The sequence below is a fragment of the Saimiri boliviensis genome, chromosome 13 (assembly GCF_048565385.1).
Source record: "Saimiri boliviensis isolate mSaiBol1 chromosome 13, mSaiBol1.pri, whole genome shotgun sequence".
Taxonomy (NCBI): domain Eukaryota; kingdom Metazoa; phylum Chordata; class Mammalia; order Primates; family Cebidae; genus Saimiri; species Saimiri boliviensis.
This window is the reverse complement of record NC_133461.1, coordinates 75,258,529-75,281,125: the sequence shown is the minus strand read 5'-3', so window position 1 is coordinate 75,281,125 and position 22,597 is coordinate 75,258,529. Positions and strand designations below refer to the sequence as shown.

Below are 22,597 nucleotides of genomic sequence, written 5' to 3'. Positions count from 1 at the left end.
GAGTTTCTGAGTCAGCAGCCAAGAGATGGGGCCCAGGAATCTGCACTGCTTTTTGCTTTCACAGACTGGGTCTCACTCTGTCACGCAAGCCGAAGTGCCGTGGTTTGATCACAGCTCACTGCAGCCTTGAACTCCAGGGCTCAAAGGATCCTCCGGAATAAGTGGAACTACAGGCGTGAGCCACCACACCAGCTAATTTTTTTTAAATTGTTTTTAGTTTTGTACAGATGGTGTCTCACTATGTTTCCAAGGCTGGTCTCAAACTTCTGGCCTCAAGAGATCCTCCCGCCTTGGCCTCTCAAAGTGCTGGAATTACAGGCATAAGCCACTATGCCTGGCCAGGAATGTGCATTTCTAACAAGTCCCCAAGTGAGGTTACTGCTGCTGGCCTAAGGATCACGCTTGAGAACCACTGGTTTAAAGAGCCTGAAGGTTGGGACAGGGTGGGTTGTTTGATTTGTCACCTTGGTTATTCACAGTAGTTCATTCTAAGGACTCTTTCTTGGATGACGTCTAAGTATCCTAGAGGCTCGGGGCAGCCCCCTAAACCCAGTGGAGCTCGGGTGGAAGCCAGCAAAATTGGCACAGGCTTGTCCAAGACATAGGGGAGCTAGGGCGAGGTGATCAGCACCACTTACAGAATTGCTGAGGTCTATTCCAGAGCTGTGGGTACTTGCAAAGTCAAGAAAACAAAAGCTTGGATGGCATGAGGCAGCACATTTCAGAGGAAAGGACCCCAAGTTCCAGAGTCTGCAGACCCCAGCTGACCAACCCTCCCCCCGACCCATGGTTCAGTGGATTAGTCTCCACCATTAACCTCTTGCATAAACTGGGGTAAAATCACTTTACTTCTCTGGCTCCCAGCGTAGTCATTTGCAAGACGAATATGTTCGTTCATTGCGATGGACCCATTCATCTCAGTCCATGGAGACTGCACTGGCTATCCACATCTGAATCTTCCTATTTCCCTTCCCTGTCTCTGAAATCCAGTAGGGAAGCCCAGACCACAGCAATGGGAACATCCTACATCTCGGATGGCAACACCGCCCAAGACACTCTACCCAGGGGCCTTGCTTCCATGTGCCCCAGGCCCACCCTGCAGGGCAGACAGCAGCACCAGAGCACCATCTTGGTCGCAGAGTTGCCTAAGCATGAAGACAGCCCTTACAAAACACCTGACACACTCCACACATGATGATCAGCAGGACTTTGTGCCATTCCACGTGACAGACGGGGAGCAGAGGCCTAGCGGGTGCTGGCTCCTTCGCTGAGAGACTCCTCATGAAGTCAGTCCAATGTCGCTGCAAAACGGAAGCAGGTGCACCTCACTCTTCGCCCTTTATCACGTTCTCAGTTTGTCCCCTCTGAAGGCAGGGGGCGCAGGTCACCGTGCTCCAGGCCAAGCTACAGACCATCTTCTTCCTGATGCCTCCCCAGCCCAGTCTAGCCTTGGTTCTCCTGGCTCTCCTGGCCTCAACCATGCTGCAGCAACAGCTCTGCATGAGAATGACCTATGAGTGTTCCTACCTCTCCTCTTCCCGTCTGTGAGCTCATCTAGGACAATGGCCCACAACTCATCCATCTCTGTTCAATGCCTGATGCATCAGAGCGCTCAGCTAAACACTCGTGGGGCACATGAATGAACACAGAGATGGAAAGAGCTCAGTCCCTGCCCGGACGTTCACAGACTCACTCGCGAGACTGGCGCTCTCTGCACAGACCTCCGCTTCAGCACTAGCAGCAACAGCAAGAGCCAGTGGGCACCAAGTGCTTGCCCAGGCCAGGGTCTGCTCTGCACGTCTTCCAGCAGACGCACTCGGGGCCTCCTCTAACAGCCTAGAAGGCAGATACTCCAATAATGACATCCAGTTTCTACATAAAGCAACTAGACAGAAAGGTTCAAGTCCCACAACTAATCCATGGCAGAGCAGGACTTTGACCCCGGAAGCCTGGCTCACAACATATAAATTCTATCAGAAGCAAAACAAACCACACAAGCAGAACAAGAGACCTCTGTCTCAGCGGTCCCCTTTCTACTGGGGATAGCTGCTTTTCAGGCCTAGGGGCAGAGAAGAGTCTCACTGGCCCCTTTTCCTTCCAAAGCTTTCTAGGTATAAAGAAAAGGGATTATAGGCATGAGAAGGAAGCATTTAGAGAAGGAAGCATCCCTCTGATCCATCATAGACATCTCCAAAGCACAAAGCTAAGAAAGCACCAAAAAATGCTATGTCCAAAATCCTTCATCCTCATCACACCATTCTCTCCAAAGCCAAAACAGAGGACTCTCTCTCTGGACCTGATAGTGTCACAATCACAGTTCAAGGTGCTTGCTTATTCCCATTTCTGACCGTCCCTATTTATCCAGCTTTCTATGCCTGAACAGTCTTGTTCTTTTTCTCAGCTTTCTAGGCTTTACGTCAACAGCAGGAAGGCTTGAAGACAGAGGGGTCCTGGTGGCCTGCTCCAACTCCAGTCCTTGGCAGGCACGAGGTCCCGTCTGAGCCTGGGCCCAAGCTGCACACCTTCCCTGGCATCAGATGGGCAGCGCCCAGCTTCACTCTCAAGTCCAGGGTGGGTGGGGGAGGATTGACGGAGCTCATACACTTCTCCTCTGTGGGGCGGGGGGCGGGGGCGGCAAAGTCCCGCCAGAGGCACGCAATCATCCAGAGAGATGACAGCATATACCACACAGGACGCAGAGGAACGCCGGCCTCTCAAAGCTGACAAGCTTCCTGGCCTGAGACAGGTGTGGCTGAAGCCAAGAATCTAAAAAGCCAAGAGGAATCACCACCCCGTCCTGTCTCAAAGCCAGCCTTATCTCTATTTTCTAGAATTCACACTGCCTGCCCTGCTCCACTGGCATGCATTCAGGGCAGCCAAGTGACACTGGCCTCAAGCTGAATGCCCTGACTCTGGTGTCCAGGTCCTGGAACCCTTACCGGCTCTTTTGTTTCTCTCAACCCATCTGGAGCCAACACACAAGTCACGGGGCAGAGGTTCTAAGAACCGAAGGGAGCAAGTGGCAGTAAACGTACGCCCCCGACTCTGCACACCCTTTCAGCTTTTTCGGGAAGTCACTTCTTGAGAAGAAACAAAACACGAAAAGCTTCCCAGTGGCTGCAGGGTCTACTGACCCGTGGGGCCAAATCAGCCCCTGCAGAGGGACAAACACCCCCCAGCCTTAGAGGAGACCACAGGAAGGCTGCCAAAGACTCAGGGCACACAGAGACAGAGCATTGCAGGAACGGGTGCTCAGGCTACATTGCAGGGTGCCTTCCCCAACTCCCAGATATACTCCTAGCATGTAGAAGGCAAATGCTTTCTATCTACCAAGTAGCTCCAAAATGGAAAGATTCTTCTAATGTTCCAAGTACTCTCGGGACCATGCTTCTCTTCCTACTGAAAACAGTCAACATCCAGGTTTGGGGGCCAAGGCTGGGTCCTGCCAGGCAGACCTGTGAGCTCCTAGCTCCCCAGCAGGCATGCCCACCTCTAGTGTATACAGCCAGCCCACTCTCTTTCCTCCAGTTCCTTTTCCTGCCTCTCCTGCCACCTGCTAAGTGCTCCTACCTCATTCATGGCTTTCCACTGCCTGCAAGGAGGGATTGGGAGCTCTCTCTCCTGCATCTCCTCCCCAAGGCCTCCAGCCTGCATCAGAGGTGCTGATCACAGCCCCACCTCACCAGCCTTCACCAGCAAGCTATGCCCTGTTGCACAGCTGCACACATCCAGGGGGCCAGGCGGGCCCTTCAAGGATTTGCCAGTGGAGTGGGCGTGCAGTGCCCTCACTCCCTCAGCGTGGGGGGATTAATGTTGCAGCCACAGGCAGGGGAAAATGAAAGACAAACGTCAGCTCACACCGACCCACAGCTAGAACACCAGCAAAGTCCCTTCAGAGCACAGAAGGGTTAAGCCCACGGCTGCCATCCAAAGAGTTCAGACACCTTGAGGATGGAGAGTAGCTGGTCAGCCCTCAAATGCGCCCTTGTGGCTCCTATCTCTTGTGGATGGATGTGTGTACAGGACCATGATATAAACAACAGTCACAGGGGCAATCTGTCACCAACTGAGGATTCGCTGTGAAGCCATCCCTCACACACCACGCACACCCTGGTTAAGCACTATCAGTGACCTTAGGAGCTGCGAGCTGTGTGCAGGGGAAACCCCCACAGCCTATGGGGTGATGAATTTCATTTAAGCGGCCAATTCGGAAAGGCACAGGCCTAAGATCTGAGATCCCGTCCCAACCTTGCTGACCGCCCTCTGGTATTCTCACCTGCCCTAATCGTGATTCATCCAGAGCACCTCTGGCGAATGCATATGTCATGCCTCGTGGTCAACAAATAAACAGGTTTCAAAGGGTCCTCATTTGTCTAAAGAGCTTGAAATGCGCTGCTAGGGCAATTCATGAGACAGCTGGAGACCTTCAGAGCACTCAGGGCCAGAGGCGCAAGAGGTAACCCCCTCCGTCCTTCTCGTCACCCTCTAAGACGGGGTTGCTAAGGGCCTTTTGAAGAGCTGGCTGGTTGCCTCCCACATCTGCCTCTCACTCTCCCTGGTTTGCCTGTGTGGCAAATGGCCTCTCCTCCCAGGTGTTCAGATGTGTGCACCTTGTAGCTCTGTGTTTTGTCATGTTAGAAATTGGGTCTTGGCCGTGCACGGTGACTCATGTCTATAATCCCAACACTCTGGGAGGCCAAGGTGGGAGCAAGGCTTGAGCCCAGGAGTTTGAGACCAGCCCGGGCAACTTAGCAAGACTCCATCTCTACAATTTTTTTTTAATTAGTCGGAGTTGGTGGCATGGGCCTGTAGTCTCAGCTACTCAGGAGGCAGAGGTGGGAGGATCACTTGAGCTTAGGAGGTCAAGACTGCAGTGAGCTATGATTGAGCCACTGCACTCCAGTCTGGGTGACACAGCAAGACCCTGACTCCAGAAACAAACAAAAAAAATGTGTTTAGAAATCTGAAATCTAAAAAATAAATAAATAAATTTCAAAATGAAATAAAAATAAGCTCGAGCATGGGAAAGCATTTTGAACGTGGCAACCTGTCCCTCTTACTTTTAATCTGCATCATTTGGACATTTTTTATTTTATACAATGTGAATACATTGCCTTTCTGAAACTATATTACATATTCAAAAGTAAATTATATACATAAATTTATGTACAGAGTTATGTACATGTTTATCTATATTTTATTCACCCATTCATTTATTGTATTTTCCTGGCTTTCTCTCCAGTTTTAAAGTACTGCTCTGCCTCCAGGGAAAGCAGAGATGGGCAAATAAAGTTTTTTTACCCTGATTGTATCCAGCTCTACAAATTTTAATTCATTTCCCTATGTTCTTTCAAGAAGCTCTCTATGGCTATCTACAATCTCATTCTTCTTCATTCCACTCCAAAAGAATGAAGATTCCAAGTGCTCACAGATAAAAGCACTGCTGAATTTAGATTCTAGCTTTTATTACATGACCTTGGACAACATGAGTCTCTATCCTGTTTCTCCCTCTTTCTAGATGTAGATTTCAATATCTTACTTTATTAAGTTTCAGGTCAGTCACGTCTTTGTTTCTCCTTCCCTTTGCTACAATAAAAAGTACTTTTCCCTGACAGGTGTCAGAATTAGACCACCAGGTAGGTGTCACATCTGTCTCCTCCACGGAGTCTCCCTCAAAATGTGTGTGTCAGAATGAGAGTAGAATGATCTTTATTTAGGCCTTGTCCTGTGAATGTGTCAAGTTTTCTGCATTAGACAGACCTGGTGGACAGACAGGAAACCCCGTGAGACCATCTAGAGAGACAACGTGCAGACCTCCGATTGCTGTTTCAGTCATGTTAAAGATTTACTTAAAGACGATCCAGTGAAGTGATCAGATGATCAGGCCAAAATCAGCAGCTGAGCTTGCAAAAAGCATTCAGATCAACACTATTTTTTAATGTAAACTAAAAAAATTAAAAAAGAAAAAAAGAAAAATTCCTCCAATTTTCTTCTTTTTTAGACAGAGTTTTGCTCTGTTGCCCAGGCTGGAGTGCACTGACACAATCTTGACTCACTGCAACCTCCACCTCCCAGGTTCAAGGGATTCTCCTGCCCCAGCCTCCCAAGAGTAGCTGGGATTACAGGCACCCACCACCACACCCTCCTAATTTTTGTATTTTTAGTAGAGACAAGGTTTCACCATGTTGGTCAGGCTGGTCTCGAACTCCTGACCTCAGGTGAGCCACTGCCTCAGCCTCCCAAAGTGCTGGGATTACAGGCTTGAGCCACCGTGCCTGGCCAAACTCCTCCAATTGTCTTGTATCTACTGACGAGTTGGGTTAACACGCGGAATTGATTAGAGTTTGTTTCTTTGCTCAGCCTGACTGTTCTGTCCAACCTACTGCTATACACAATCTGTCCTACCTGGGCCAGGGGACCCTCTGGGGGACTCTGCCTACAGCCCCACCAGCATTACCTGTTTGCCATGGCAAACTCTACGATTGTCAGCAAGTAGGATCCAAACCGAGGCAGGCACATCTACAGTGGCTGACAGGAGCCTCATCCCTGAGTGAGGATGGGAAGCTGGAGAATCCAAGAATAGTAAGAGTCTGGTTCATTAGCGCAGACCCAGAAGCAGGAAGAGGAGGAGAAAGGCAGCTCCGGGCACAGCACAGTGGCTGCTGTGGAAACCGACCACGGTGGGAAGCAAGTGCTGGGTAAACACACTGGAGAACTCTTTCACTAGCGGCTGGGATACACCAGGGTCGGAGCAACCTTGCTGGAGGGTCCCTCCCGCAGCGAACCCCACTCATGCTCTGGGCACAGTGCTCTGGAGGCTCTGTGACAGCTGAGAGCGTCCACAGGGACCCCCAGGCTGGCGGAGGAGCTGCCGCTCAGGAGAAGCTGGGCTGCAAATGCCTGGGGACCTCCAGCACGGCTGACAGCAGCAAGAACAGCCGCTCAGGGCGGCAGCAAAGGCAGTGACTGCTGCAGATGCCTCCAGGGACTGCACCTGCTCACTCCAGAGCCCAGGGAGGGTGGCGCAGGCGGAGAGGTCTCCCGTGGGAGTGTGTATAAAGCCTCTGGGAGCAGCTGGAAAGCGCAGGCATGTGCAGGCTGCCTGGTTTTCCATAACGGAGCTCAGGGTGAGATTTTCCTCTGAAGAAAAGTCGTGCTTCTGGGTACATGAGTGTTTAAGGAACACAAACTTAAGACAGAGATGCACGGAAATTAAAGCACAATGGGATTTCGGAGGCCAGCCAACCAAAGTCTCATTATACAGATCAGAAAACTGAGGCCCAGAGAGAAAATGAGGCCCCAGCCCCTCAGCCGACAGCATCTGAGCTGGCACCAGAACCAGGACTCCCGACTCCCTAGACCACGGCTGTCCCCGGCCCCTCGTTCCCCACACACTATTCCTGAAGTGCCTGTCCTTCACACACACATTTCCAGAAGGGTGACGCCCCGGCCCCTCGAATTCCAGCCCCACGGGCTCAACCAGCCTCCCTCCCACCTTCCATAAATGCAAGCAAGCCGTCCTCCAATTCCCTGCCAAAACAAAATACCAAAACCCAGAGAACTCAGCCCCACTCCAGGCTGAAGAAGCGCAGCCCCAGCTCACGATCAGATAAGTCATTTCCTGGAAGAAACGTGGCTGCTGCAGTGAGGCAGGAAAGCTGGGAGCCACTCACCCGAGGACCACAGTTGGATCAAACAGCGGGGCTGTGGCCCAACCCCCCAGCCCTTCCTACTCAGGAAATGCCAAGCCCCCTGTGCGCCCGGGAGTACCCCTGCCCTGCCTCCTCTGAAGAGCATTCTGGGGTGAGGCAAGGACCTAGGACAGACGTGCTCAGTTAGCTCGAGCAGGACGGAGGCTCCACCGGATGGGATGGCCAGGCCGGGGCTGGGGCTGGGGGTGCCACTGATCCCTCCTGGTCGCTCCAGAAGTGGCCACCTTTTGGTGTCCTGGGCAGCGTTTTGGGGCTGTAGGTCCCCAGGAACTCTCAGGCTGGGGGCTCCATGGGAGGAACAAGCAACAGGTCCACTCCAACCCAGGGTCCCCATTCTATCGAACCGGGAGTAGGGGGACAGGCAGAAGTGCAGAGTTTCCAGCCAGCCAGACCAGATTCCTGGCACCACCCCACTCCCAAAAAGTATCGGGAATGGGGGACAAGGATGAGGATGATGAACCCAAGAGAGAGAAACACTCTGTGTTCTTCCCTGGGCTTGCCTGTTCCCGACTTCGAGTAATCATCCAAAACAAGGAAACCTGCCAGGAGATACATTAAGTCTGTAAGTGAAGAAGGCTCCAGGCAAAGAGCTGTCAGTCACCGGGAAAAGCAACACAATGCATGGATTCTACTCCTGTTCCAGGGCAGGGGCAGTTCCTGCTCAACCTTCCCGCCGCCTCCCCCGCCGCGTGCGCGTGCGCGCGCAAACACACACACACACACACACACACACACACACACACACACACACAGCGATGCAACTCTGAAGGCAGAAAGGGATTTTTTTTTTCAAGTTACCAGGAAAACTGACACCAAGGGAGGCAGAGGGAGTGGGTGTGGGGCCAGTGGCTCCTCCCTGGATATAGGACACGGGGGCAGGGGGAGGGGGTTCAGCCCTGGGCCCGGACTTCATTCCATGTCCATGGGGCCTCCTTGCTGGCAACTGGAGGTCCGTTTCCCCAAGAGCCTCGGTCACTAGAATGCTCCAGGCCATCTGGCCTTCATCTCCAAGACACGCATCATGGAACGACTCCAGGAATCGGTCTTTACACACCCTGGGGTCATCCCTTTCCTCACTGAAGAGGGGGTCCACATATTTCAAGAGTGGGATTTGTGCACTGCTGGTGACCTAAAGAAGCGGGGGGCACTGGCTGGCTCCTCCACCTTCCTCAGGAAAATCATCTTACATCTCCACCAGAAGGAGGGTTCACCCATCAGCACAGCCAACTTCTAGGGAAGGAACACAGGGAGTGCTCCAAGAAACCGTGAGTCGTGGCATCTGAAGGGCTGAAAAGGGTCCTGTGGGTCACGCCTCTGGCTTCCTGCCCAATGCAGGCCTCCAGGTATCGCAGCTAAGAGGCCGCCCCGTCTCTCAATAATGGCTACAGTGGGAGCCTACCACGGAACAAGGCAGCCTGTCCCTGTGCCGAGCAAGGTTTCATTCCCTCAGGCCTGGCTCTCCCGGAGCTGCACAGAAGTCTTCCCTTTGCTGGACAACACGGCACTGGCCCTCGCATGTTTTCCCTGACACTTGTAGTCCTAAGAGGTGGACGTCCTGAAACTCACGGGCTTGTCCATTTGAAGGCAGAACATGGGGAAGAGAATGGCCAGGCCCCAGGAAAGCAGGAAATGTCCAACCTCACACTGCAATGTCTAGGAGTGACAGGCGTGCAGCTCATTCTCTCTCACCTCACAGGTGCTCTTACACAAGACCTCTGCCATCGGCCGCCATGGCCAAAGCGATGCTCAGCTCTAAACACTGGCATCGGCTAGAGGAACGTCACGGAGAGTGGGTCAGAGCACCAGGTCACGTGCTACCGCAGGCTGGTGGCCCTGATGCACCTATCCCACCTCCACCAGGGCCTGCTCTGGGCTCTGTTCCCTCTTTGGAGTGAGCTGGCTCTACAGCTCAAGCCTGGATTTTCCAAGTATCCTCTCTGATCTGATGCTTTCAATCTCGGGGTCTTCGGCTAATATTTGCTCCCCCTCTGAGTCTACAGAGAAGGTGAGGGATTAGATAGGTGTGTATTATAATAACCTCTGAGGCTCTTTTTAAGCTCCTCTGAGAAATACATGACCATTACGATCCTGGCTTCAATTTGGTATACCTAGAAAATGCATTCACCTGTTACAGTTTAAGGTAAGTGCAGCACGTGTCACAGACGCTTTGGGGGAAGCGACCGCAGGGCATGCTGACAGCCTCCACATCAACAGGAAGCCCTTCCAGGGATGCCACACAGAGCTGTGAGAGGGCAGCTGGGACTGGCAGCCACTGGGTGAATGACAGGTTAGAGGAGAACTGTACTTTCTTCACTGGACATGGTAGCTCATGCCTATAGGCAGGAGGATAACATGAGGCCAGGAGTTCCAGACCAGCTGGGCAACATAGCAAGGCCTCATTTCTATATAAAACTTTAAAAAATTGTCTGGGCACAGTGGCTAATGCTTGTAATCCCAGCACTTTGGGAGGCCAAGGCAGGCAGATCACAAGGTCGGGAGTTCAAGTTCAAGGTCTGGCCAAGACGGTGAAATCCCGTCTCTACTAAAAATACAAAAATTAGCCAGGCGTGGTGGTGCACACCTTGTAGTCCCAACTACTCAGGAGGCTGAGGCAGGAGAATCGCTTGAACCCAGGAGGCAGAGGTTGCAGTGAGCTGAAATCGCACCATTGCACTCTAGCCTGGATGACGGAGTGAGACTCCATCTCAAAAAAAAAATAAAATAAAATAAAAATAAAAATTAGCCAGGTGTGGTGGTAGGCACCTGTAGTCCCTGTACTTGGGAGGCTGAGGCAGAAGGATCACTTGAGCCCAGGAGTTCGAGGCTGCCCTGAGCCGTGATTGTGCCACTGCAGTCCAACCTGGGCAATAGAGTAAAATCCTGTCAAAATAAAAAAGAACGACACTGCACTTTGTGGTTTCCAGGACTCTTCGGTACACTCTCATGGGGTCTACATACCAGCTCTGCGGGGGATGCACCATGGTCATCATTCGGCAGATGAGAAAACGGTCACTCTAAGTACTGCCCTTCACAAAGCCATGTGACTGGTAAATTGTGGGGCAGGAGTGAAAACTCGGTTCTGAGTTTCAGAAAGTACTTACTCCACACTTCCAAACTGCTCCCCTGTAGCAGGCTCTCTCTTACCCTGTGCAGTGGAAGGGACTCCTATGCCATCAATCTCTGGATTTCTGAGTACACAAGAAGCAGCAGCTCAGAGACACGTTCAGTAGAGCGGCTGCAAATGTGGGGACCAGCCCAAGAAGAGGGCGCTGGGGCCAGAATGTCCAGCAGCACCCAGCCCTGGTCAGAGACCACTGATCCACAGTGCATACAACGCACTGTCCTTTGTGGTGGTCCTACGCCCTCACTGCACCCCCAACTCAACCCTTCAATGAATGCATCCAAGTCAATTTTCATCTGCTCCACCCCCTGAGGCACCTGCAGGCTTTTTTTCCCCATCCACCCAAGATGAAAGCCAACGTTCCCAGTGGCCTTGCCTGGGGAGCAGGAGGTGCCGACCAAGGTATTACGCCAAGATAGCAAGTCACAGAACAAAACCACCCAACTGCAGAGCTGGGGGAGACACAGATCGCCTATGATGACCGTTCAACTCACTTAAGGAAACAGGCTGGGAGATTTTATCTGACTGGCCAAAGTCACAAACAGTTCAGTAGCAGTGCAGAAATTAGGTGCCAGGGCTCCAGAATCTGTGTTATTTTTTTCTTACTTCTTATTTTACCTTCTAACAGAAATCTTCTTGTTTTTTTAACAAGGAGGTAAACTGAGCCACAGAGTGCTTCCAGGACTCGCGGGCGCTGACACCGTAGGTGGGAGAACGAGGTGCTGGACTCACGCCTATATAACTCCTAACACGTGTTCTTTCCAATGCACTCTTTAGGTCCTAGGGATTACAGCACAGCCTTTATGCCAATCCCTGCTAACCACTGGAATTTGCTAAGGAAGTGGCTCCTGCCCAGAGAACCAGCAGTTCTACATGGACTTGCTGCAAACACTGAAACCTAAACAAAAGAGGTCTATTTGGCACTCAAAGTAATAAACAAAATACCGAGACCATAGGGGTGCTCCCCATACTCACAAAGATGGCACTCAGTTTGCATAATGGCATCACTACAGAGAAATCCCTCCTGGGCTTCTCAGAAGCCCTTCTGGAGGACGGTGGATTAGCAGCATGCTGTAGACAGTCTCTCTTTCAAGCACTGCGGAGAGGAGGTGAGCCTCGGGCCTCACCAGTGGAGACCAAGTCCCTGGGAAGGCCAGGCCAGCTGGAAAAGGTGGCTGTCGGGCATGGCCAGGTTCACCAGGCAGATGTGCAGGAGGGCACATGCACACAGCCCATCACACCACACACTACTCACATCTGTCTACACCACACCTCACAGACTGACCCATTCACAGGCAAACAGACACAAACACACATGTGTGCAGAGCAGGTGGCCCCTCATGTCCCCCAACTACACACGTGCATCGACAGACACCCACATCTCCCGGATATAACCACAAGTGCACAGAGGCATAAACACACAAAAAACACACACGCACCTCCCCTTGTCCCTTATGATCACGGCAGCCTTTCCTGCCTCCTTCTTTCAGGGAAGCTCCGGATACCTGAGCTACCCCAGCCCTGCAGACCCTCATGAATGCCATTCCCAGTGCCGTGCTTCGCGGCTGGCTCTGGAGACACTGTGCCTGCTGCCTGCCTGGTCAGTAACAAGGTGTGGAGAGAGGAGTCAGGCCTGTGTGTGACAGGTCCTAATGACGACTGCTCTTGGTAACAGCCAGCTCTGCAGTGACCCAAGTATGATTACAGGCTCTGGCTGTAATCATACGCTCTGCACACCCAGAACTCAGGTGTCCCAGGGGCGCTGACCACAGCACATGGCCCCTTCCCTGACAGCTGGGGCAGCCGTGCTGACCTCATCGGTCACCTCCCAAGAGCTCCTTCAAGTGGGTGGCCCTGAACAGGTGCAGACCCAGCAGGCACCAGCCTGAGCCCTCTCCTAATGAGCATGGCTGCAAGACTCTTCTCTTCCTCCCATCCTCACTCAGAGTCTCCCCTGTCCAAAATGGCTCACCACTGGTGCCTGCATTATTTGATTAATGATGTCTTCCTCTTCTTCTCTTCCTTTTCCTTTTGAGGTCCTTTTTAAAGATATAAGACAGTCATATTTTAAAACAGGTTCCCAGTACCTCTCCGTTGCCAACAAGGCAGATTCTCCATTCTGTAAAAAAGCAGTCAGATGGCTGCACACGCTGGCTTTTGCCTGTTTTATCATCATTTCTAGACACTCACCACCACACCCCCGATCAGCTACCCACAGAGATGCGCCACTCCCCAGTGCAGTGTCGCAGCTCCGGGTCGCATCTCCCTGGGGTTTATCTTCCTAGGCCCACCTTTGCTGCCTGACAAATGCCTACCAGTTCCGTGGAAGACAGCACAGGGTCTCTTGTCTCTGCAGCTCCCCTTGACCACTTCCTTGAAGACCCGCTCCCTTTTCTTCGATGCCATGGCTCCTAGCTCTTCTCTATCACAGGTGTCTCTGCATCCCCTGACCCCCCTTATTCTAGATGGTAAGGTCTGGCAGAGAAGAACCACCTCCCAGTCACACCCCATGACCACCCCATGAGCACTCACCAGCGCGGTGCCCAAAACACGCACCACACAATCAGCCTTGACTGGGTCTCTGACACTGCATAGGATTAAGTGAATCCAGGCATTCCCTTCCCAAGGCAGGAAACACCACGAGGAGCAGCACAGACACTGTGAGCCAGGGCTAGAGCACCGACAGAGGCACCTTGGAGAAGCCCTTAACAAACCCAAACGTTCTGCCTCAAACCGGCCTCAGGAGTGGGGACAGCGAGATGCCATAGTGCTGTCAGGGGCTCCCCAGTACAGATGCCCTCGCCCTCTCCTCCAAAACTCACCAGCTCCCATCTGGCCAGCCCAAGGCTCTCTGCAGGGTTTCTCACTCATTACACAACTTTAAAGGCAACACGGCCCAGGCAGAATTACACCACTAAAAACCTCCTCTCCTGGACTCAGGTGTGCAGGGGAAAAAGCTATCTATGGCCAACGGAGTTTCCACCTTCCTTACCAAGGGCTTAACTCAGGTTCAGAGCACTTGGAGCGGGGAGGTGGCTGCAGAATTCTTTGCAGGAAACACCCCCACAGCAGCACTTTTGGCTTTAATTATTGATAGGTTTTGCGTCCTCACCCAAATCTCAACTTGAATTGTAATCCCCAAGTGTTGAGACAGAGACCTGGTGGGAGGTAAGTGGAGCATGGGGGCAGTTTCCTCCATGCTGTTCTTGTGGTAGTGAGTGAGTTCTCACAAGATCTGATGGTTTTATAAGGGGCTCTTCCCCTTCTCTTCCTTCACACACTCTCTCACCTGACGCCATGTAAGACGTGCCCGCTTACCCTTATGCCATGACTGTAAGTTTCCTGAGGCCTCCCCAGGAAATTAAGGCCTCCTCTGACCTTACATGTGCAACTGTGAGTCAATTAAAACTCTTTTCTTTATAAATTATCCAATCTTGGATAGTGTCTTTATAGCAGTGTGAGAACAAACTAATACAATTATGGAAACTTTCCTCTTCCCAGGCCCTGGGAAGAAATGATATCAACACTTCTGTCTACACAGCTAAAATCTCTTTGGATGTTGATTCTAGTTGACAGATGTAACATAGACTAAGCAGGACTCAGTAAAAGCCCAACGATTGCTGAATTATCTCTGTAAGAGTGCATGCCTTCTGCGGGTGGTTAGATTTTCAAAAGAAAACACTTGCACAATCACACATCACGAGCCTGTTTTTAAATGAATGTGTGTTAAGACTAAAGACCCTGTGACTGGAGAAGCTGCGTGCTGGCTGGCATTTGGCACTGTGCAGACATCGTCTGTATCTCACAACAAAGGTCGGGACTCTTTCCAGCCAACCCTGCATCCTGTGGGCGGAAGCAGCGGCTATGGGTTATGCGGCGGTGAGAGGCTGCACCCAGGACTCAAGTCTTGCCTGTGCACTTCTGAGCACCTTGCCCAGGGCTGACAACAAGTACCTACCTCACTGAACTCCTTCCCCACACAGCTATGCACTCCTGGGTGTCATCTCTGACTTGGGCCCATGGCCACAACCACACGAAGGGCCCCTAAAATTCATTCCAACCGCTGGGACCTCATCACCCTTCGAGCTGGGTACACAGGCAGCTGCGAATCGAAAGGAGCAACTCCCCCTACCATTCCTCATCCAGCCTTTTAGTCGCCACCCTGTGGGCTCGAGCTAACCAGAACACAGAAAGCAAAGCAAGTTGTTAGAACTGACAGGTGATAAACCAACATTCTCCTCTGTATGTATTTACCTGGCTTAGGTTTCGTCAATTGAAGAATGACTACTTGTTTTGAGTGTTAACTACCTTTCCCCATCCTCATCTCTGGACCCCAGGAATGCCCTCCTCTATTTTCTCCATTAATCTTCAGCCTGACAGTTAGACCGTCATCTCCTCCAGGAAACCTCCCTGAATTTCTCCAGCCCCCATAGAGGACCCCTCCCTCCTTCAGACCTGAACACTGGAACTATGCACAAAGGCATCTGAAGCTACCAAAGAACGGAGACAAAAAAGCATGGCAAAGGCCTCTCACCCACCAGATTCTTGCGGAGTTTGTTGGGGGGGGGGGGTTGTTTTTGTTTTTGTTTTGAGACAAGGTCTTGCCCTGTCTCAAACCCAGGTTGGAGTGCAGTGGCTCAAACACGGCTCACTGCAGCCTCGACCTCCCGCTCAAACAAAGCTGGGACCACAGGTATGTGCCACCACCTCTGGCTAATTTTTTTTACTTTTCGTAGAGACAGGGTCTTGAACTCCTGGGCTTAAGCAGTCTTCCCTCTTCACCCTCCCGAAGCACTGGGATTACAGGTGTGAGCCATCACACTTGGCCACCAGGGGCAGGAACTGGGTCCTCTGTATGGAGCCGAGACCAAAGAAAAAGTGGAAGGTGCGTGGGCTGTCGACCAGCCTGCGAGGCGAGCACGGCGGGCTGGCACGGCCGCCCTGTGGAGTCCTGCGGGAGGGGAGGCACTCTCCAGGCACCAGCTATTCTCGGGTTTGAAGTGCTTATCCAGGCTCGTTTCTAGCTCTGGTGCCACCGATGCAGAGTAGGGGATTTCCTTCGGCCATAAGCCATTCCACAAAGCTAAATGCATCCGCTGCGGAAGACACTGGTGTGAAATAATTTTCAAAGAGCTCACAAAGAGAAGGGAACACATCTGAGGTAGTCCCAAAAGGAAATGTCCTGCAGAGAAAGCTGATGGAAGGGCTAGAGAAAACAAGAGAGAGAAAATCCCCCTCATAATCCTGCCTGAATGAGAAAGAACATCGTTTAGGGAAGCTGGTTTCTCATTTTTTTTTTTTTGTTTTTTTTTTTTCACCCACTGCCAAAGTACTATTTTGGCATCTCTTTACAACTCACAGACATCCTTTCAGAATTTGTAAATGATTTCCCTTAATTCCTGCCCTACAGAAAATGCCTCCTTTATTCCTCCAAGTATCTGCAAGCCAGGAAGCATCTACTACCTGCACATCAATCCCTAAGAGCTGTCAAATAGCCTCGTCTCTCATGCTCACAGCCCCCCAAACCTAAAAGAGCAACACCTTTTACATTCAAGACTCAAACACGCAAATGGAAGCTCTGCACGTGCACAGAGATCTCAACCCCAAAAGCTCAAACAGACATAAATATCACCTTTTCTCAAGAGTCCCCAGTTCCCGCTTCCGCCCCTTTGAGGAGCTGGGATGAGAAGGACCCAGGGTGCAGCGTAAGTTATGGGAGCTCCCACAACATCATTGAACTCAGCCCTGCAGGGAGAACCCCAAGGCCCATGTGACATGGAAACTCCAGCATCTGGGGCTGGCTGGGACTGTCAGAACAAGCAGTTTCTAATCCAGCAGTCTCCCTGAAAAACCACGATCAACAGTCACTACAGGCCGGTACAGTGGCTCACTCCTAGAATCCCAGCACTTTGGGAAGCTGAGGTGGGTGGATCACTTAAGCTAAGGAGTTTGAGACCAGCCTGGGCAACACGGTGAAACCCCATTTCTACTAAAAATACAAAAAAAAAAAAAAAATAGCCGAGTCTGGTAGTATGAACCTGTAATCCCAGCTACTCAGGAGGCTGAGGCAGGAGAATCGCCTGAACCCAGGGTGCAGAAGTTGCAATGAGCTGAGATCACACCACTGCACTCCAGCCTGGGTGCCAAGAGCAAGAGGCTGTCTCAAAAAAAAAAAAAAAAAATTCCCTACAGTGTGTTCCCTGGAAAGACCTGGAAGGCTTTATTCCATCACCATTCATGTGTCCATTCACCCCCTCACTTAAACATGTGCTGTGGCACTCACAAACTCGACCTGCCGCCTCGTAATTCCCAAATGGGTCCCTCACAGCCACCCACGAGCAAAGCCAGAGACACTGGGGGAGTATCTGCAGCACTTTTTTTTTTTTTTTTTTTTTTTTGCCACTGTCATCAACACTCAGCAGAATCCAGAAGGTAACTTCACCCGCTACCATCATGTTCTGGCCCCAGCTCCCGCTTCAGTCAAGATTTCCAGCCCCCTGCCAATGTGGTTCAACAAATGTCTATTTTTAAAGAAACCTAAGCTGGCTGCTTCTGGTTCACTTTCCTGGTAACTCATCACCAACTATTTGTGGGATGCAGTGGGGAGCCGTCCTGAGCCTGCCCCCTCTGAATTAGGAAGTCCCAAGGTGCCAGCACTGAGTGGCACTCAAACCCAGGGAGGCTCACGCCACGGGGCGGTCCCGCAGATACTGACAGTGGGGCAAGTCCCTCTTCCCGGTCGCCCAGGCAGACAGGCTGCGGTGCCAGGGGCTCGGGACACAGTGAAAGTGACAAGCGCTAGTGGCACGCCAGACTCCATACACAGCAAAGCTGTAGTTCAAATATTTATTGTATGTGTCTGGCTTTCACACGGAGTTTGCCAGTTAGTAGTGTTTACCTTGGTCAAAATTCACGGGAAATCTTAGTCTGTACAGGCCCACAGTTTATTTTACTGCCAGATAAACAACTTTCTTTGATAAATCATCCATGTGACAGTGTTCCTGAAAGACTAAACAACGATTTCAAGCACAATCTATAGGCCTTTGAGAAGGCTTCCAAAGCAAACGCACGTTTAATTGGCTGCTCCAAGGTCGGGGCAGGGCAAGGGTCTGACATTTCTTTGGCCATTTGTTCTTCTTTAAAAAAAAAAAAAAATGGGGGCTTCTAGCCTATTTCTACAAAACTGAGTGAAACTTAACCAATATTTAAACGCTCGTTTGCATTATAATGCATAGCCTATTTTTTTGGTTAAAGGAAGTGACTATCATAAGGCAGGCGTTCGGGTGAGGGAAGGGAAAAGTGGCCTAGAGATATCCCTGGAGAAAAAAGGGGACAGAGGGAAGTAAAACAGCATCAAGGGGCTCTGAAGTCCCTGGTCCATCAGCCCTGCTAAATTAGAAAGAGAACACGTTAGGTAGAGGGTTTCTAAAAAACACACACATGAAAACTTCAGTGGTCCTATCCTGGAGCACCAGTCAGCCTCAGCTCCCACATTCAGCCCTCATCACTGTCTGGAAGCTTCCAGTTTTACATTGACGTAGGATGAACCCAGGTCCTCCTAACTTCTACTTAGGGCTTGGCTTTCTGAGGGGGAAGTTGTTTGTTATTGTTATTGTTAACTACAGCCCCTTGAAGCTGCATCAAGCTTTTTTTGGGGCACGGGGGACAAAGTCTTGCTCTGTCGCCCAGACTGCAGTGCAGCAGTGCAATCTCAGCTCACTGCCACCTCCGCCTCTGGGTTCAAGTGATTCTCCTGCCTCAGCCTCTGAAGTAGCTGGGGTTACAGGCACCCCCATCATGCCTGGCTAATTTTTGTAGAGATGGCATTTCGCTATGTTGGCTAAGCTGGTCTCGAACTCCTGACCTCAGGTGAGGAGTCCACCCACCTCGGCCTCCCAAAGTGCTGGGTTTACAGGCATGAGCTACCGCGCGCAGAAGGTTAAAGCTTTTAAAGATCTTCCAAATGGGTTTTTTAAAAAGATTTCTTCTTTAAAAAGACATTCTTTAACCAGAGAATTAATTAGTATACTCCATTCTTTTTCCTAAAAACTTTTCCCCCAAGAAACTATTTCATTCACGCTAGAATTTTCCTTCCTTAGCTAAATTTCACCCTAAAACAATTCTTTCCAATAAGAAGAGACAATAATTATTACAGATTGAACAGCCACCGTATTCCAGGAACTGTCCACACTCGATTAAATCCAATTCTCCCAACACAGTCATGTAGGAATTCTCATCCATAATTTGCTGATGAGGAGCCAGGCTCAGGGAGGTTAAGAACTTTCTGGTGGTCGCTTAGCTTATAGGGTAGGGATTTAATCCACATCTGTCTGACCCAAAGCCTATGTTCTTTGCATTCTGCTACTCTGTCTGCTTTCCCACCAAGAAGAGAGCCACTGATTGCTGAGCTCCTTCTGTGTGCTGGGCACTGACATCAGTCCATTTAAATTCTAAGGGTAAAGGGGCACCTGATGCCCCGCCCAGGAAGCTCCTCAACCACTGTCCTGCGTGATGGGTGTGAGAGGATGAGAAGGAGCAAGGTGTGTGGTCTGGCCTGGGTGCCAGGGAAGTGCTGGTGGGAAGTACCAGGGATCTAGGTAGACTGCTCTTGGGTCATCAAATGCCTAACTCCCTTTTTTTTTTTTTTTTTTTTTTGTCTTATTTCCTTCAGTCAGTAAGGTGAGGGTATGAACTGACTGATCTTTGAGGTCATACACAACACAGCTTTACAATGGCAAAGTGCTACAGCGGCTTGCTTCAGTAGCACACATGCTAAAACTGTAACAATACAGAGAAGATTTGCATGGCCCCATGCAAGGATAACACGTGAGTTTGTGAAGTGTTCTGTATTTTTAAAGAATGAGATATAGTATTCAGTAGCACAGCTAGGCAACTATAGTTAACAGTGATTTGTTGTATATTTTAAATTAACTAGAGGACTAGATTTGGAATATTTCCAACACTAAGATCAGTGTTTCAGGTGGTAGATATCCAAATTACTCACTTTTTTCTTTTTTTTTTTTTTTTTTTTTTTTTGAGACAGAGTCTTACTCTGTCACCCAGGCTGGAGTATAGTGGTGTGATCATGGCTCACTGTAGCCTCAAATTCCTGGGTTCAAGCGATCCTCCCACCTCAGCCTCCCAAGTAGCTGGGACTACAGGTGTGCACCACCATGCCCAGCTAATATTTAATTTTTAATGGAGACAGGATTTTACTATGTTGTCTGGGATCCTGAGGCTGGTCTAGAACTCCTAACCTCAAGCAATCCTCCTGCCTCACCCTCCCAAAGCATTGAGATTACAGATGTGAGCCAGCATACCCAGCCCCAATTACCCAGGTTTGATCATTACACATTGTATGCTTTTATCGAAATATCAAACATACCTCATAAATATGTGCTACTATTTGGCATCCATTAAAAAAAAATGTAAGTGGTACAGGTGAGCAACAGAGCACCCAAAGAAATGGACAGTTTGCATGGGCTGTGAACAGCCCCCTCGTCCCACTCACCCCTTGTCCCCTCTTTCTCTACCCACCTCCAGAAAAGCTTCAGAAAATAAACGTGAACTTGAGGGCAAATCCTTCTCCCCACTCCCCTTCTTATGAGAGTTTATAGTCACATCCAAAGATGAGGGCATGATGCGTAGGAAAATAAGCCAGATGCAAAAGGACAAACACTGGCTCTGCCGCCATCTCTGCACTGTCCCCGCCCCCGCCACCACACCCGCCGGACTCCCATGCACAGTAAGACTGCTCAGAAAGAGATGCAGGCTCTCGGCTGGGAGTCACACTTCTAGTGTACTGAGCAATGGGACAACCTAGGTTTTTATGCACATGAAACATCCTAACAATTCGCTCCTAGCCTGTACAGATCTGTGCATGGGATATGTATCTTCAGTCACAATAAAACCCAGTTGTTTTCCGCCTAGCAATTCCAGTCCCAGGGTAATGATTCCTTCCGTGTCTAATTTAACTTTGACTGAATGAGATTTCTGGATGTTGAGGCTTCTTTTAAACGTCAGTACACTCAGTCACCCACAACAGGGCATGTCGTTTTCCTTGAACTTCCTACACAAGTTGCCAATATCCGCCTTGAAAAGAGCCTTCTCCTTTATAAAAAATAAAAATAAAGAAAGAAAGAAGTCCATCAAGCCTATAATCCCAGCATTTTGGGAGGCCGAGGCAGGTGAATCACATGAGGTCAGGAGTTCAAGACCAACCTGGCCAACATGGTGAAGCCCCCTCACCTCTACTAAAAATATAAAAATTAGCTGGGTGTGGTGGCGGGCACCTGTAATCGCAGCTACTCAGGAGGCTGAGGCAAGAGAATTGCTTGAACCCGGGAGGCAGAGATTACAATGAGCCAAGATGGTTCCACTGCACTCCAGCCCACGTAGAGTGAGACTAAGCCTCAAAAAAAAAAAAAAAGTCCAACATCCACATCCCTGCCATCACCTATTATTCATACACTCAGCCGACAAACTTTCGTTTTATGCCTACCATGTATAAGGCACTGTGCTGGGGACTATTTGAGTACAAACAGGCCTTATTTTGTTCATTCCAAGACACAGATTTTTCTGCACATTTCTGCAAGAAGTGTGTTGCTGTTGTTGTTGTCGTTGTTTTTGTTTTTTGTCTGAACAGTGTGTCTCACAATTAACAGGCATCTCCCATCAAGTAAAACATGGCATCAGATACAGAGCCTGCTCTCAGGCAGCCTGCAGGTGCTCCAGTGACTGTGCTAGCAGCCAGCTCACTTCGCCTTCGGGAGGAAACCCAAGGTTTAGTTTGGAAAGGATGAGCCTACTTTCTGCAAGACCTCAAACTGCCCTTCAGAGTAAAACATTGTCACAAAGAGCAGCATAGCCAGAACACCTTGAAAGAAGTTGGAGGCAGAGTGAGAACGGATTAGTGGACATGCAGGAACCTCTGAAAGTATTTCTACTAGGAAATACTCCCTAAGGCTAACTGTGAAAGCCGATTTTCTTTTCCTTCCTATTTGACTAATCTTAGTGTTGCCGAGTACAGCTTTTCTCTTTATGAGGAAATATATAAACGTTAAAAAGAATCCTCTCAGAAGGCAAGGAAAGTTTCTGGGGGCAAAGAAATTCTTTTCTACACGGAGAAAATACTGAGCTAAACAAATTGTCACCTGGACTCTCAAGCTCAAAATACCGCAGAAAGTAGCGCAAGTGGAAGCTCTGAACTCCCCCAGCAGAAGTACATCACCGTGCAAATCTCCCCCAGGAAAGCTTACGGGTGTTTACAGACACTGCAGAGGAAGCCAGAGAAGGTGGCCAGAGGCGGGAATTCACCTCACTGCAATTATAAATAAATCAGATCCTCATATCCCTGGGATAAACCAACCCAAACGGCAGACAGCTGTGGGTGCTGAGCTGTTAACAGCAGGATGATTAGCATGGCGGCTTGCAAAAACTATATTGGGCTATTTAAGAGGTAGGAGTGGCACCCTGTTGTCACAGAGCAGGAAAAGCAGAGAGAGAACAAAAAGCAGAGCCCTGCCAGCTGATGGAAGCCAGCAGGCAGGCTGGTCACCATGTTCAATGCGGTGACTTCACCCATCTAAGTCTTGGCTCCTACATCTGGTGCTTGATGCAGGCTGATCAGCTGCATTCCTGAGCATCAGCACACAAGCTTTTCTGCTCATGGTTTCTTTTTTTTTTTTCCTGTTGGGGAAAAAAAAATGTGCCCTGAACTAAGGAGGTACAGTGCAGAGCTGGAGACACAAGTGATTGAGCAGAC

General features: G+C 50.2%; 1 protein-coding gene and 1 non-coding gene across 2 annotated transcripts in view; one reads left to right on the top strand and one right to left on the bottom strand.

The window, feature by feature from the left end:
• The window catches only part of SFRP1 (secreted frizzled related protein 1), a 49,405-nt gene that overhangs the window by 17,787 nt on the left and 9,021 nt on the right, over window positions 1-22,597 (bottom strand). The window lies entirely within an intron of this gene.
• On the top strand, window positions 19,586-19,687 carry LOC120361560 (U6 spliceosomal RNA). Its single transcript, XR_005577737.1, has one exon. It is a non-coding gene; the product is annotated as a U6 spliceosomal RNA (small nuclear RNA).